The sequence below is a fragment of the Mesoplodon densirostris genome, chromosome 15 (assembly GCF_025265405.1).
Source record: "Mesoplodon densirostris isolate mMesDen1 chromosome 15, mMesDen1 primary haplotype, whole genome shotgun sequence".
In the NCBI taxonomy this organism is placed as follows: Eukaryota; Metazoa; Chordata; class Mammalia; order Artiodactyla; family Ziphiidae; genus Mesoplodon; species Mesoplodon densirostris.
In genome coordinates this window covers 23,720,310-23,738,179 of record NC_082675.1, presented here as the reverse complement: position 1 = coordinate 23,738,179, position 17,870 = coordinate 23,720,310, and positions in this window count along the sequence as shown.

Below are 17,870 nucleotides of genomic sequence, written 5' to 3'. Positions count from 1 at the left end.
CAGCCAGATCACTCAACCTCCCTGGGCTTGAGTCAATCTTCCTCCTGGGAGTGAGCTTCTGGTCCAAGGAGGGTAGGAAGGAGTTATGATGACCAACTGTTTCACTTTTCTAGAACTGTCCCGGTTTTAGCAATGAAAGTTCCCACATTGAAGGAAGCGCCTCAGTCCTGGGCAACCAAGACGGTTGGTCAGTATGGGACAGGTTTGACCCCACCAACTCCCTGGGACCACTGCCTACACCCTCATAATATTCCTTGTGGCAAGAAATTAGCACAGCCTTGGAGTCTTTATTTAACTCATTGGGAGAAAAATAAGCAAAAATAAATAAATAAAACTGACAATATCTAAGACTATTTGCAGTAAAAGATGTAACTGACCCCACATTTATTAGAGAATTCTCCCTCCTTTTATTAATCAAAGAGAGACATGATTTAGTGCAATATGATAACTTCCTGAGTTTGCGGAACCCCACAATTCTATTTCCTTGGACCCCTAAGGGCCTAGAAATGCCCATAATAATATTATATATGATTACATTATTTATTATTATTACTACCGGCCCTTTTAGGTCCTCTTGAGATCCAAGGAGAACAAATCTGGCAGTTAGTAGATGCAAAGAACATAAATTACTTCATTAGCATTTACTATCTGCCTGGCTTGTTTTAAAAGCATTACAGTTATTAACTCCTTTATTAACGTAATTAATACTTTGATAATGAGTAGTTGCCAGGTACTGAGCAACCACTCTGTGCTCAGCCCTGTGCCACGTGGGAACATGCACAATTCCCTTTGCTCCCCCGAGGAGGTGGCTGACACGCAGAGAGGCAGAGCAACCAGCCCAGGGTCACCCAGCCAGCAGCCATAGAGGTAGGATGCAAACCTAGGTCAGTCAGATGCTGAGGCTGGTGCTTGCGGCCTCCAGACCTTCAGTGCCATTCCAGTCGGCCACCTCAGCCTCAGGACTGAGGGCTGTCCCATGGCTGAAAAAGTAGGAGGTCTCCAAGGGGCTCTGCAGGGGTAGCCTTCAGGAACCACACTGTTCTTGCTACACCTGAGTAGCAGAAGGCGCCATGGTACCAAGTTCGGTCTTGCCTAGTTCTGACCTTCCTGGCCAGTGGGAGCTGGGGGCACCCATGGTGACCAGGCATCTGTAGACCGGACACGTGAGAGCCAGGGCAGGGATCAAGGCTGCCCCCGGGAGAAATTCAGTGAAACCACATGTTCCTCTCCATTATGGGTTGAACTGTATCCCTTAAAAAGATGCATTGAAGTCCTAACACTCAGTCCCCTATGACTGACCTTATCTGGATATAGGGGCTTTGTACATATAATCAAGTGAAGACAAGGTCTTTGGGGTGGGCCCTAATCCAATATGGCTGGTGTCCTGATAAGACACGGAAATGCCATGTGAAGACACAGACACACAGGGACAACACCACGTGAAGACAGGCAGAGGTTGGCATGATATAGCAACAAGCCAAGGAACGCCAAGGGTGACGGCCACCTCCGGAAGCTAAGAGGCCATGAAGGAGTCTATCCAGAGTTGGAGGGAACGTGGCACTGTCGACACCTTGGTTTCAGACTTCTAGCCTCCAGGTCTGTGAAAGAATAAACTCCTGTTGTTTGAAGCCACCCAGTTTGTGGTACTTTGTTACAGCAGCCCCAGGACACTAACACACTTGCCTGGGTGAGGCATCTCCCCGAGGCTCGCCCCTAGGATCCACCCTCCACCTGTAGCCAGAGGCTGTCCTCTGCTCCAAGCCCTCCACTATCCTCCTTTCCACTGGGGAGAAGCTAGGCAGCCTCACGCCTCTGGGGCTTCGCACATGCTGTTCCCTCTACAATAAGGCCGCCTTACTTCTGCAGGCCCAATACTGCTATGTGTTTTCAAAGCAAGCTCCGCCTCTTCCTCTGGGTGTCCTTCCCTGACAGCCCAGCCCCCAAGCTAGCTTAGGGCCGCCAGCCTTCCCATCTCAGCTTTGCTCACCCAGAGCTGTGGATGTGCTTGTCTGCGAGGCCCTCCAGGATGCGGCCCGGGTCTTATGGAAACAATAGGCCTCCAGTGCCCAGACCAGTGCCTGGCACACAGTCAGTTCTTTTTTTTTTAATTATTTATTTTATTTATTTATTTTTGGCTGTGTTGGGTCTTCGTTGCCGTGCGCGGGCTTTTCTCTAGTTGCGGCGAGTGGGGGCTCCTCTTCGTTGTGGTGCACGGGCTTCGCACTGCGGTGGTTTCTCTTGTTGCAGAGCACAGGCTCTAGGCGCCCGGGCTTCAGGAGTTATCGCTCGTGGGCTCTGGAGCGCAGGCTCAGTAGTTGTGGCACACAGGCTTAGTTGCTCTGCAGCATGTGGGATCTTCCCGGACCAGGGCTCGAACCCGTGTCCCCTGCATTGGCAGGCGGACTCTTAACCACTGTGCCACCAGGGAAGCCCAGTCAGTTCTTAATAAATGTTGAAAGACAGAGGAAAGGGAATTCTCTGGTGGTCCGGTGATTAGGACTCTGTGCTTCCACTGCAGGGGTCTCTGGTCTTATTCCCAGTCGGGGAACTAAGATCCCGCATGCCACATGGTGTGGCCAAAAAAAAAGAGGACAGGAAAGAAGGAAATAGGGAGAAAGAAAAGAAGGAAGGAAGAGATAAAAGAAGAAAGGAGGGAGGGAAGGAACAGGTAAAAAAGAGAGAGTGAAAATAGGACAGAGGGGAGAAAGGGAGCTATTTCGCCCTTGAGGGCCTTCTTCATACTTGTCCTAACTGACTGGGGCCTGTGTCCCTGGGAAAGATAATAGATTAGCCAAGGCACACGAGTGCTGGAATGAGTTCATTAGCTGAAAGCTCACATGACACTGGGGCGGGACACAGGTCAGGTAAGTTTTGACACGGGCAGGTAGAGGCAGGGAGTCTGGAGAGTGGGTGGCCCTGGGCACCCGTGAGCACAGAGAGCCATATAAGAACTGAAAAAGGAGAGGTAGCCGCTCCCAGCTTCCCTTGCCATCACATCTTTGGCAAACTCTTATTGAGTACCTACTGTGTAAGCGTGCCACAGTGGGAGTGCTTTTCTCAGACAAGTGCCTACTGTGTGCAGGCCCCATGCCCGCCGCACTCACTGGACTGGGACTCACTTCCCAGCAAATAAAACCTATTAGAAAAGACCTTGCAGAAGAGGAGGGCTTTTTTTTTTTTTTTGCGGTACGCAGGCCTCTCACTGTTGCGGCTTCTCCCGTTGCGGAGCACAGGCTCCAGAAGCGCAGGCTCCGGGCGCGCAGGCTCAGCAGCCATGGCTCATGGGCCCAGCTGCTCCGCGGCATGTGGGATCTTCCCACCGTGGCATGTGGGATCTTCCCAGACCGGGGCACGAACCCATGTCCCCTGCATCGGCAGGCGGACTCTCAACAACTGCGCCACCAGGGAAGCCCAAGAGGAGGGTTTTGATTATAGGCCTTGAGGGAGGCAGGGATTGGATGCAGGGTGTTGCAAGGAAGGGCATTCCAGGGAGAGGGAACAGCATAAGAAAAAGCTGGACAGGTAATAGTGGAGAGGCAAGGGGGCTGGAATAAGGAGGAGAGCAGGAGAAATCCGCTCAGCAAGGACAGCAAGCGATCTTCTTGCGCTCTAGACTAAGGAGTTTGCAGTTTCTCCTGAGAGTGACAAGGAGCCAAGTGAGGCTTTGGAGGAGGCGCAGGACTACTCAAAGGTGGGCTTCAGTGGTGCTGGGGTGGGGAACCAGGGAGAGGGATGGGGGCCTGGGCCAGGGAAGGAGCAGAGGAGGGTGGCCCACACTTGCCCCTTGTGGCTGAAGCTCTAGCTTATGGTCTGTGGGGTTCTAGGGAGACCTCGCCCTACAGGAGAGGCAGATCCACTCCAGTTACTCCCATGCAAGGCCGAGGAGGGAGCATCTCGGGCTCAGCGAGGCGCCCCAGGTGTGTGCTCTGCCTGGTGCCGGCATGTGAGAGACAGAGTCCTGAGGAAGCTCCAAGTTCAGACAGTCCTGATTGTCACCCAACCGCTGCATGGCTCGGGCACTCCACTTCCGTCTTCCAGGCTCCGGGAGGAACAGTAAGGGGTTCACAGAGCAGGGATGCCTTTGGCTGAGAAGCAGGCACAAAGCCCAATACGTGGTCCCAGATTAGAGGTGAAGCTGCTGGTGCCCTGCCCGTGTCCCCTGCCCTTATCCCCTCAACCTCACCACCCCCCGAGGCCTTTCTCCATCCAGCCTCCAGGGCCACAGGTGCCAGCAGAATTGTCAGCCCCTGGAGCAGCCCTCAAGCAAAGGTGTCTAAAGACCCTCAGACCCTGGGCAGGACTCTGAGGTGAGCGTTCCACACTGTCACCCATTATCCCCATTGGGATCGCCTTGTCCTTATTTTCTTGATTACTTCCCTGTACAGCCACCTCCCCACCTCTGTCTCACTTCCTCACTCTCCTATTTGTGCTTTCCCGGATCACCTCCGGAATAAGCTCCTTGCACTGGAGTGCTTATCTCAGACAAGTACCTATTGTGTGCAGGTCCCGTTCATGCAGCATGATCCCACGTGTCCTCGTCTTGTACTCTGGCTTTCTGCTTGTCCAGGGGTGGGGGAGCTGACTGTATCCAGGAGCCTCCTGTCACCCCTCACCTGAAGGCTAGGTGTGGTCCAGCTCAGGGTTGCACATCCACCTGCTGGGTCTGGGTCTGGGAAGTCTCTCCTCACCCCCGATGCCACATGCCCTAAAGGCTGTGATGAATCATGGGCAGTTGTTCCTGACACGTGGGGTGGTAATTGGAGCCTGGGACATGTCAGGGCACAATGACAGTGGTTTCAGACCTCTGTTGGGTGTCAGTGGTGGCCTTCCTGGCTCAAGGAAGCATCTGATGGGACTGCAGGAGTAGAGGGTGGGGACTGAGAGGCAGGGTAGAGAGCAGCCCCTGTGCGCGTGACAACAGGTGGTCACATTCAACATGCTGTGGGGCAAGCATCGCTGTCCTCGTTTCACACATGAGGATTTGAATCTGGGCCAGTCAGGTCAAGGTTTGGTGCCTTAGGCACCCAACAAGGAATGGACCTTGCCATGTAGGGACAAGAAGCCTGGCAGGAAGAGGCGGGGCTTCTGGGCAGTGGTAGGCATGGGCGGGGCTACCAGCTGGGCAGAAGACAGGTGGCCTGCAGGGAGTCACAGAGTGGGGCCTGCACTCGGGACCAGCCAGCTGGACCCCATACCCACCACTGTAGGGAGAATGAGCAGGCAAGAGGGTGAGCTGAGCCCATCGCAGGAGAGGATGCTAGCCCAGGTGAGGTGGGGGAGAGAGCCCTACGCCGGCCTCAATTTCTCCTTCTATCCCAGGAGAGGTAGCCCCCAAGGCCCCTGAGGTCCCTCTGAGCTCTGCACTCCCAGGTCTCTTCTCAAATTTGAGGGTCTTGGTGGCCAGAGTCCACACTGGCGCTGTCCAATAGAAACATAACACAAACCACAAATGCAAGCCACATATGTCATTTCAAATTTTCTAGTAGCCATGTGAGAACAGGGAAAGGAAGCAAGTAAAATCAATTTTGATAATATATTTTATTTATTTATTTTTTGGCCATGCAGCACGGCTTGCGGGATCTTAATTCCCCAACCAGGGATTGAATTCTGGCCACAGCAGTGAAAGTGCCAAGTACCAACCAACGGGCCACCAGGGAATTCCCAATAATATATTTTATTTAACCTGACAGAGCCAAATTGGTATCACTGCAAGATGTAATCAATATAAAAATGATCGCTGAGATTTTTTTGCACTGTCTTTATTATTTTTTTAAATTTATTTATTTATTTATTTATTTATGGCTGTGTTGGGTCTTCGTTGCTGCACGCAGGCTTTCTCTAGTTGCGGCGAGCGGGGGCTACTATTTGTTGTTGTGCGCAGGCTTCTCATTGCAGTGGTTTCTCTTGTTGCGGAGCACAGGCTCTAGGTGAGCGGGCTTCAGTAGTTGTAGCATGCAGACTCAGTAGCTGTGGCTCGCAGGCTCTAGAGCACAGGCTCAGTAGTTGTGGCGCATAGGCTTAGTTGCTCCGCGGCATGTGGGATGTGGGATCTTCCCGGACCAGGGCTCGAACCTGTGTCCCCTGCATTGGCAGGCGGATTTTTAACCACTGCACCACCAGGGAAGCCCTGCACTGTCTTTAGAATCCTGCGTGTATCTCATACTCACAGCAGATCTCAATTCACACTGGCCACATTTCAAGCCTTAGTGGCTCCCATACTGAGCAGTGCAGGTGAGGGCTGCTGGACCAGTGCGGGGAGGCTGGTGTGGCAGGTCATGGCCTTAGCTATGACCTGGGGGAGGCAGAAGCTGGCATGAGTTTTCCTTTCTAGCCTGTGAGGAGCTCCTCATAGGGTCCTTAAGGTCTTTCCCTTGTGGTTGCACATGGCAAGCATGGGCTCCAGGGAGAGTCACACACCTCCATGGCATGGAGAGAGTGACGGGGAGCATCCATGGATGCCCTGATTCCTGTGCTCAAAGGGTTCTGCATCTGGAAGAGGGCATATTCTAGCCAGGCTTGGGATAAGTCCTCTTACAAGAAAACTGGGGTCAAGAATTAGGTCCAGGGCTTCCCTGGTGGCGCAGTGGTTGAGAGTCCGCCTGCCGATGCAGGGGACACGGGTTCGTGCCCTGGTCTGGGAAGATCCCACATGCTGTGGAGCGGCTGGGCCCGTGAGCCATGGCCGCTGAGCCTGCGCTCCCGGAGCCTGTGCTCCGCAACGGGAGAGGCCACAGCGGTGAGAGGCCTGCGTACAGCAAAAAAAAAAAAAAAAAAAAAGAATTAGGTCCAGATCTTGGCTGAGCGAGTCACGTCACCAGTTTGAGCCTCAGTTTCCTCACTTGGGGAATGGGTATACTAGCAGTATCACATCAGGATGAATTTTTTTTTAATAAATTTATTTATTTATTTATGGCTGCATTGGGTCTTTGTTGCTGTGCATGGGCTTTCTCTAGTTGCAGTAAGTGGGGGCTACTCTTCACTGTGGTGTGCGGGCTTCTCATTGTGGTGGCTTCTCTTGTTGCGGAGCATGGGCTCTAGGCACATGGGCTTCGGTAGTTGTGGCACGCAGGCTCAGTAGTTGTGGTTCGCGGGCTCTAGAGTGCAGACTCAGTAGTTGTGGCTCATGGGCTTAGTTGCTCCGCGGCATGTGGGATCTTCCTGGCAGGGCTCGAACCCATGTCCCCTGCATTGGCGGGCGGATTCTTGAACACTGCACCACCAGGGAAGTGCCAGGATGAATTTAACGATTAACCCAGGGCCAAACACTCCCTTGTGTTTCTGAGGACAAAGGTTATCAGCTCATTTGGGCTGGGGGTCCCAGAGCTAGCCCTTTGAGCCCCTATTTGGAGGCTGAGGAGACTGAGATGCAGAGAGAGGGGAAGTGACTCAGGCCAGGCCACAGTGGGACTGCTGAGTCCCTGTCCAAATTCATCGGTACTGAAGGCTGGTTGTGTCCCACTGTCAGTGACATTCACACAGGAGTGGCAGGAAGATAGTCGGGAGTGATGGGCTGGGGCAGACCCTCCAGCCCCACTCACAGTTCTGGGCGGCCCACTCCCAAGGGCACTGGGCATGCAGATGTGCCAGGCTCGCTTTGCTTGCTTACTTCTCCATCCTTGCAGACGTCCTGTGCTTTGAAAACACCTACAGCCTCATGCATGCCAAGAAGGTCAGCTACACTGTGGAGGTGCTGCTCCCTGACAAGGCCTCCGAGGAGAAGATTCAGAGTCTCGAGGCAACAAGACAGTCTCCACTGCAATGAAGACCCTGGGCGCCCCTGTGCCTGTGCTCTCCAACCCCTTAGCACCCCTTCCTGTCCCCTGCCCCTGCCCCCCCCAGGAAGGGCAGTGCTGGAGGTGACCGCAGAAAGCCACCCACCTCAGCCATCACCATCTCAGCTCCTTGTGGGCCAACCTGGCTCGGTGGCCGAGCAGGAAGGGGAACCCTGGTGCATAGATCACCCTGAGGATTCAGACGGACACCCCATGCCCTGTTCGCAGAAAATGAGGATGAGAACCCTGAGGATGAGCCAGTGTCCACTGAGGAAGGGTCCTACCTGCAGAAGCTGCCCTGGTGTCCCTCCTGACAAGGTCCCCCCATCCCAGGGCTCACCCACACCTGGCGTCCTGGTTTGGGGGAATGCGCATGAGCGCCAGGGCCTGCAGGGAGCACAGCCTCAGGCCTGAAGAGCAGGGAAGCCCCATTCTCCACATGCAGGGGGTCAGCAGGGATGGGCAGGACCAGCTGTAAGCAGCTGGGTGGAAGGACAGGCAGGGCTGCGGGTCTCGGTTCTGATAGAGCATCAACCCTCTAGGGTTGTTCTACTGCATTTGGAGGGAAAATCAGAAGTGGAGAGCGAGAGCCGGCAGGAACAACCATCAGGAGGAAGAGCCACGTTCAGCCCTACGCAGCGCTGAGTGGGAGTGACTGAGACTCCTGGGAATTCCCAGTGTCTCCCTACCCCCAGCCTGCTGTGATCCAGCCCACCTTCAGCTTGGGTTCTTTCAGGCTCTGATGGGGGCTGGGACCGAAGCAAAGCTGGAGGGAGGTGGAACGAACATACTGGGGTGCAGGGTAGAGCTGCTCTCCCAGGGCGCTCATCCTAGACTCTGACTTGCTTCTTGGAGAGCCATCAGGCTTTTCCTCCATCTTTGTGTCTCACCAAGGGGACAGCTGAAGGTTGGCTGCCAACCCCCCTCCTCCCCCACCCCAAATGCAACTCAGTAGCTGGCCAATGAAGGCTTCATTTCTCAATGGCTGGCCCTCCTGGAGCCCACAGCCCACAGTCAGGACCGCTGCTGGACGGACTGCATCCAGCAGGGCAGCCCATGCCTGGAAGTGAACCGAGGAAGCCGCTGAGATGGCTGTGCCTCTGTGGTTGACTCTAGGTGGCAATGAAACCCTCAACCTGGACCTGGGAGCCCAGGCTTTGCTGCCCTGCCCCCTTCGTTCTGCTCCCTGCCCTCTGGCTGGGCCAGGCCACTGGCCCCCAGTACCTCTGAAGACGCAACCCCAGAGTGGCTCGGCCCTCGGCTCTGGATCCCTGCGCCTGTACTGCTGTCCCATGGGGTGGAGTGCTGGCCACCCAGGTGACGTCCCCGGGAGTGAGTGGCCAGACGTCCCTGTAAAAGGGGTCCTTGCTGCAAAGCATTAGCATCCTGGCTGCCCAGGCCCTTCCCAGGGACCGGAAGCCTCCGCGAGCCCCACTATCCAGGTGCTTTGCCAGCAAGAAGCCCAGCTCTGGTCCCTTTCCCACTCTCAGATTCTGTGCTCTCATCTTCTCCAGTTAATAAGAGGTTTCTCGATTTCCCAAAGCATGTTTTAGACAAGAACATGATGAGGCTTGGGAAGGTGGGGTCTTCCGGTGAGCCAGGTGAGGTCCTTGGCTCCCCAGCCCTCCATCTGTGACCCCAGCCCTCCATCCACCACGAGTGATGGAGCACAGAGTCTGAGCAGAAGCTCTGCTGCTATAAAAAGCAAACTAAATAAAACTGAATGCCATAAGCCAGTGCCACGAGGCACTCCTGGCCCAACAGTGTTTGAATAGTTTGGCAAGAAAAAAACTGCGTACCAGCACCAAAGAGATGGCCTGAGGCTGTCAGGCAAAAATCACATGACATTTCTGTGTCCAAGGTCCTCTCCTGCATCCCAGATGTGGCAGGCTTTCCCGTCACCCCAGTTGCACTGCACAGCCACCCTCTGTGCAGCCTCCCAAATGCAGGGATACCCAGAGCCCCCAGAGGTCCTGGCTTCCCAGGGCCATCTTCCCACTGCCCATGGCAGGCTATGGAGGACACGGCCGACTGGGGCTGCGAGGACCCTGTGCCAGGTTTCACTGCTCCCAGCTGTTGTCATGATGCGGGCTCACAGTGCCTTACTTCCACCTTCACGCCCCCCATGTAAAGACAAGTGGTTCATAGTTGTGAACAATGACCCTTGCCTTTCTAACCACTCATAGCCAACTTCCCACCATCAGCACTGCCTCGTGTGGTTTTCTTGCAGGCAGCATAGACTCCTCTGCACAAGGGTTTCCCAAGGCTCTGACCATAGAGAATTTATACAAATGTGGCTGTGATAAGGGGGTCAGGTGTGGGCACCAGCGACACTGAATCCCAGAGCTGGCAGAGCACACCTCTGTTAAGCCGTCAGGGCAGCAGTCACCTGCAGAGGGGACAGCAGAATCTCCTACCTGGCAAGGGGGGAGGGGCACTTTGGGAGATAGAAAGGGAGCATGTCTTCAGCAACTTCCATCCCTGTGTCTTAACACTTTAAGAAAAAAAAAGGTGTGTGGGGGGGAATTTCCTGGCCGTCCAGTGGTTAGGACACCATGCTCTCACTGCCAAGGGCCCGGGTTCGATCCCTGGTCGGGGAACTATGATCCTACATGACCCTGCACGCCGCACGGCAAGGCCAAAAAAGAATTTTTTTAATTAAAAAAATAATAAATTTTAAAAAAGGAAGTAGCCAGAAAGGGGCTGTTTACCCGAAGCTTGTTTCTTTGCTCATCCATTCATTCATCAGCGGTTATTGAGTGTCTGCCCAGCGCCAGGTACTGCAGGCCCTGGGGACCTCGGGGAGACGGGGCTGACCCGACTCTGCTAATAGGAAGCTCACCTATATTGAGGGAGGCAGAAGTGACTCCAATGGTTATCAAGTGGGCGTGTCGTCACCACGTGTGCTTGGAGGAGCAGGAGCCAAATTCTAGGTGAGCTCCCAGCAAAGAAGCCCAATGGGAAATCAGATGTGCTTTGCCCGAGGAAGGGACCCTTGAAGGGAGAACTAAGAGATGTGGGAGGGTGACCAGGTGCGGACGAGCCTTTCAGACTGAGGAATGGGGTGAGGGTGGCTGTTGGGTATTCGAGGCCGGAAGGGTGCCGGAAGAGCTCTTGGGTGATGCTCTCTGATGTTTACGATTTCTTTGTGAACAACTGTGTGTACACATTTGATAATTATTAATAAAACCATTTTATAAGGCAGGTTACAAAACAGCCGTGTTGTTTGTCAGGAAAGAACGGCAGAATCTTGGCAGGAGGCCACAGATCAAAACTCTTACTCAGAATAAGATGGTTGGAAATACCCAGCCCTCACCTGTCCAGAGGAACAGAGGCGGCGCCTCCCGGTCCCAGCACATCTTCTGGCTGGAAAGCCCCACAATTTTCCGGTGGTGGGGATGCAGGTGAGGGACATATAGGGGTTTTTTCAATGCAGTTGGAAAGGCTCTCCTGCCCCCCAAATTTCCACCCCAGTCCAGTTCACCTTCCAAGAGTCCAGGTTGGAGGGGACACCACTGTGGGACAGCCACGGCTTCACCAGAGTTCCATGGCACAGCATTCCACAGTTTGCACAGCCCCTTTACATGCCACCCTGAAGGAGATGGGAATTATAGCCCCAATTTACAGGTCCAGTAACCAAGGCTCGCCGAGGGGGAGAGCCTTGGCCAAAGGCTCCGTGTGCAATGGCAGAGGTGGAGCCAGAACCCGGGTGAGCTCCCAGCGATGCCCCTGCCCTGCCTCTCAGGGAAGGAGAGGGTCAATGTGGGCAGGTGGGCCCCCGCCAGGCAAGGCCAGCCTGGGGCTCAGGGCACACAGTGGGACAGAGCAAGGAGCTGGGTTCCTGGGGTGGGGGTTAGGGGCTCAGAGCCTGGACAAAGCTGCTTGGACATTTGTGCCTCTCAGTGGGACGTGAAGGGACAAAGTCCACTCCACACCTACTGTGCACCTGGCCTGGGCTGAAGCATACAGTTTACAGAAGAGGAGAGTGAGGATCAGGGCAGGAAGTGACTTGTCAGGTCACACGACATAAGGAGGAGGAGGTAAGATGTGAACCCAAGTCCATCTGTGCAGACAGCACGGGAGCTTGACTGGAGACTTCAGAGAGGAGGCGGCTGCAACAGGCCTGGGTTGCAGGGCACTCAGGTGACCATGGTGACCTCACCTTCAGCCATCAGAGGGCGGTTTTGGGCCAGCAGTGCCTCTGCCCCTGAGAAAGCAGGAACACGGCCCCTCAGCATTCTGCTCACGAATGCAGTGCGGGTGGAGGCCCAAGAAGCCAAGCTCACCAGGCCCAGGCTGAGTGGGGCCGTCTGGAGTAGCAGAAAGAGGTGGTCCGACCGGGGTTCAGATCCTGGCTCTGCCGCTTGCTGGTGTGCTTTCTAAATACTTCTGGACTTCATCCTCCCCACAGCCACTGCCTTAGTTGGGGCCTCTGTCATCTCTTGCTTGGATTATTAGAAAGGAGCCCATGAGTTTCCCTATGCCCATAAGCAGCCAGAAAAATCTTTCTGAAATGAAAATCTGATCACATCCTTCCCTGCATAAGCCTTTCACTGTCTCCCCATTTTCCCCTGAGGGGCCATTGTCAGTGGTGGCTGACAAGGCCCTCTGGGACCTGACCACGATACACCTTAACCCCCATCCACCCAACAACCCGAACTCACCAGTTCATCAAGCTCCTTCCTGCCTCCCTGCCTTTGCTCATGCTGTATCCTCAGCCTGGACTCCCTCCCCAATCTTGCTCTGTGCCCCCTCAAGGTTCCTGGAGTCCTCTTCTGGGAGGCCTTCCCTAGGCTCCTTCCCCACCCAGCCCCCAGCAGAATTCAGGTGCCTTCTCTGCACTCTCGGAGCAGCTGGACCAGTGCGCATCATGCAGTGGAGTTATCATCTGCCCCGTGTCTGACTCCTATTCACCCCTGCCCACCAGGCCAGACTGTGCTCCCCAGACACTCAATAAAGCCTTGCAAAAAACGTGATATCATTTACTGAGCGCCTGTGTCAGCCTGCTGCCCCATCTACACTCTCTTGTTTAACCTTGTGTCAGCTTTGAGAAATAAACGTAGTCATCCCTGGAAAGTAAGGAAAGTACGGCTCAGAGACACAGTCTGCGCAGTGGTGGTGCCAGGATTGGAATTCAGGATGTCTGGCTCCAGAGCCCTGAGTGCCCCTCACCCATCCACCTTCTGGGTCATACCAGAAGCACAGCCAGAGGGCAGAGCCTGGCAGCGTGACTCAGCACTCTGGAGAGACCCAAGGAGAGGGTTGGGTGGGGCAGCCACAGAACGGACAAGGAACCAGAAAGGATGGGCTTGCCTAGCCGTGCCCTTGTCCTGGAGTTGAAGACAGGCTGGGTGAGCCGCCCAATAATAACCATAAAAGCCAACACTATTGATTGCTTACCATGTGCCAGGTGGTGGGTGATGTACCTTATTGGCCTCTTCTAATCATCCCATTAACCTTATAAGAAGGGAATGTTATTAGCCCCAATATACAGATGAGAAATCTGAGACTCAAGCTCACATAGCACATTTGAGAGGAAGCCAAGATTCAAACCCAGCTACCCAAGCCGGTGTTTCAGCACCATACATTTTTTAACTATTTGAGAATCATTTCCTCAGTGTTGGGAGAGGAATTACAGCTGCTTGGCAGTTTGTTTGCAGTCACCCCCAGACTCAGCCTCCCCCACAGTAGTCTTGGGCACTCCACGTTGCCCAAGAATGGCAATGAAATCAGAGACCAGTTTGGCATGAAGAACTTGGAACACTCCATGCCCTTAGGGTACACCCTGGTATTGTGAGAAGGGGTGTGCTAGCTCCAGCCCTGGACAGTGTATAAGCTTCTCCACTTTGCAGCCTCCTTAATAATCCTCCCCCATGCTCTTATCACCATAGCAACCCATTCCTATGGTAAGCAACAAGGGCATCTTGGCAGAAAACATAAGGGGAGGGCCTTCCCTGGTGGCACAGTGGTTGAGAATCTGCCTGCTAATGCAGGGGACACGGGTTCGAGCCCTGGTCTGGGAGGATCCCACATGCCGCAGAACAACTAGGCCCGTGAGCCACAACTACTGAGCCTGCGCGTCTGGAGCCTGAGCTCCGCAACAAGAAAGGCCATGATAGTGAGAGGCCTGCCCACTGTGATGAAGAGTGGCCCCCGCTTGCCACAATTAGAGAAAGCCCTCACACAGAAACGAAGATGCAACACAGCAAAAATAAATTAATAAACTCCTACCCCCAACATCTAAAAAAAAAAAACAACGTAAGGGGAAAGCTTCATAACAATGGATTTGGCAATGATTTCTTGAAAATGACACCAAACACAAGAAACAATAACAAAAGAAACAATAGATGAATTGGACTTCATCAAAATTTAAAACTTTTGTGATTTAAAGGACCTATCAACAGAGTGAAAAGGCAACACACAAAATGAGAGAAAATATTTGTAAATCATATATCTGATGAGGTTAAAATCCAGAATATATAAAGGACTCGTACAAGTCAATAATAACAACAAAAACAGCAACAAAAACTCATTTAAAAATGAGTAAAAGGGGGCCTCCCTGGTGGCGCAGTGGTTAAGAGTCCGCCTGCCGATGCAGGGGATATGGGTTCGTGCCCCGGTCTGGGAGGATCCCACATGCCGCGGAGCGGCTGGGCCCGTGAGCCATGGCCGCTGGGCCTGCGCATCCGGAGCCTGCGCTCCGCAACGGGAGAGGCCACAGCAGTGAGAGGCCCGCATACCGCAAAAAAAAAGAAAAAAAAAAAAATGAGTAAAAGGGACTTCCCTGGCAGTCCAGTGGTTAAGACTAAATGTTTCCACTGCAGGGGGCACAGGTTCCATCCCTGGTCGGGGAACTGAGATCCCGTGTGCTGCACTGTGTGGCCAAAAAAAAAAGAGCTTCCCTGGTGACGCAGTGGTTAGGAATCCACCTGCCAGTGCAGGGGACATGGGTTCAAGCCCTGGTCCGGGAAGATCCCACATGCTGCAGAGCAACTAAGCCCGTGCGCCACAACTACTGAGCCTGCACTCTTAGAGCCCACGCCACAACTACTGAAGCCCGTGTGCCTAGAGCCCGTGCTCCGCAACAAGAGAAGCCACCGCAGTGAGAAGCCCGTGCACCGCAAGAGCAGCCCCCGCTCACCGCAACTAGAGAAAGCCCACGGGCAGCAATGAAAACCCAATGCAGCCAAAAATAAATTTGAAAATAAAAAAAAAAACAATAAAAATGAGTAAAGGACTTAAATAGACGTTTCTCCAAAGAAGATATACAAATGGGCAACAGCACATGAAAAGACGCTGAACATTACTAATTATTAGGGAAATCAAATCAAACCCACAATGAGACACCACCTCACACCCCTGAGGATGGCTATTATCAAACAACAGAAAATAGTAAGTATCGGTGAGGACGTGAAGAAACTGGAACCCTTGTGCATGGCTACTGGGAATGTAAAATGGTGCATCCACTAGGTAAAACAATATGATAGTTCCACAAAAAAACTGAACATAGAATTACCTTATGATCCAGAAATTCTACTTATGGGTATATACCCAAAAGAACTGAAAGCAGGGACTTGAACAGATATTTGTATACCAATGTTCATAACAGTTTTATTCATAATAGTTAAAAGATGCAAACAACCGAAGTATCCATTAACAAATGAATGGATATGGACTTCCCTGGTGGTCCAGTGGTTAAGACTCCATGCTCCCAAGGCAGGGGGCATGGGTTCGATCCCTGGTTGGGGAACTAGGATCTCACATGTCACATAATGAGGCCAAAAAAAAAAAAAGGAATAGATAAAATGTGGCCTATTCATACAATGGAATATTATTTAGCCTTAAAAAGGAAGGAAATTCTGACATGTGCTACAGCATGAATGAACCTGCATGACATTAAACTAATCAAAATAAGCCACATGCAAATGGACAAATGTTGCATGATTGTACTTACAAGAAGTACTTAGAGTAGTCAAATTCATAGAGACAGAAAGTAGGATGGTGGTTGCCAGTGTTACTGACCCTTTCTAGTCGGGCCCCAACAGGGGTCCCTCTACCTGGTGTCATTTGAGCCAAAAGATTGAGACCGAGTTTGGTTCAGAAGCAAAGGAAAGCTTCGTTCTTTGATCAAAGAATGGACAGGTGTGAGCTTGCTCTAGAGTACCCTCCATTAGGCCCTCCCTAATAGGCCCTCAGCGGGGCTGCTTTATAGGGCTCTCGTCAGTCGGAAGGGGGCGGGGTTTTCACGGGTCTGGCGCAGGCGTGTTGCTCACGGCTCCAGATCGCCCTGCTGGGCGTAGCATCTCTGCACACAGGCTCCTGCCGCCATCTTGAATTGAGTGGTGCGTGCAGCACTTCTGCACGTGGCCCACCGAGCTGAGGTGTCCGTGCAGCCATTTTGCACCAGGAACTCTGGTCTGAAGTGCCGGGTGCACGGCCTCTGCAGGCGGCCTCCTGTGAGCAAGTGAAACTAGACTAAGCACAGAGGAAAAGAGGAAAAAAGGTTAGACTTTATTTTATTACCCAGATTCTATTTTTATTTCCCGAGAATTGTTCATGGGCTTTGCTGGTGACATCAGGGGCTTGCGGGGAGGGAGAAATAGGAAGTTACTGTTTAACGGGTACAGAGTTTCCTTTTGGGAAGATGAAAAAGTTCTGGAGCTGGATGGTGGTGATGGTTGCACAACAATGTGAATCTACTTAATGGCACTGAATTGTACTTTTAAAAATGTCAAATTTTGGGCTTCCCTGGTGGCGCAGTGGTTGAGAGTCCGCTTGCCGATGCAGGGGACACGGGTTCGTGCCCCAATCTGGGAGGATCCCACATGCCGCGGAGCCTGCGCGTCCGGAGCCTGTGCTCCGCAACGGGAGAGGCCACAACAGTGAGAGGCCCGCGTACAGCAAAAAAAAAAAAAAAAAAAAAAAAAAGACAAGTGGGTTTGAGTCCCAGCCCTTGGGTTCAAGTCCCAATCTGAGTTTTAGCTGGGTTTGAATACCATCTGAGGTGTGATTGAGTTAAAGTCCCAATCTGATCTGAGTTGTGCTGTTTCGGCCAATCTGAGACCAGGTGTGAGGTTTCAAATCTACATGACCTTGGATTTGGCAATGCTTTCTTAGATATGACACCAAAAGCATAAGCAATAAAAGAAAAAATAGATAAGTCAGCCTTCATCAAAATTTAGAACTTTTGTGTATCACAGGACACTGAAGAAAGGGAAAAGACAACCCACAGAATGGAAGAAGATATTTTGAAATTATATATCTGATAAGGGATTAAAATCCAGAATATATGGAGAATTCTTACATGTCAACAATAAAAAGACAACCCAATTTAAAATTAGGTAAAGACATTTTAAAATTTTGAATAGATGTTTCTCCCAGAAGATATACAGATGGCCAATAAGCTCATGAAGAGATCCTCAAGAGCTTTAGTCAGAGAAATGCAATTCAAAACCACAATGAGATACCACGTGACACCCACTAGGATGGCTATAATAGCAAAATAAGAAAACAGAAAAGGAGCCCTCACACATTGTTAGGGAGTATATAAAATGATGCAGCCACTTTGGAAGACAGTTTGCCAGTTTCTCAAAAGGTTGAACATAGAATTACTATATGAGCCAGTAATTCCACTCCTAAAGATACACCCAAGAGAAGTGAAAACATGTTTTTACAAAAACTTGTACAAAAACTTTTCATAGCAGCATTATTTATAATAGCCAAAAAAGTGGAAATAACCCAAGTGTCCATCAACTGATGAATGGGTAAACAAAATCTGGTATATTTATGCAAAAGAATATTATTCAGCCATAAAAAGGAATGACATACTGGTACCTGCTACAACATGGATGAACCTTGTATACATTATGCTAAGTTAAAGAAGCCAGTCACAAAAGATCACATACCGCATGTTTCGATTTCTATGAAATATCCAGAATAAGAAAATCTATAGAGATGGAAAATAGCTTAGTAGTTGCCAGAGGCAAGAGCAGGGGTGCAGGAAATGGGGAATGACTGCTAAAGGGTACAGCCGTTTTCGGGGGTAATGAAAATGTCCTGCAATTAAGCAGTGGAGTTGGTTGCACAACTTTGTAAATA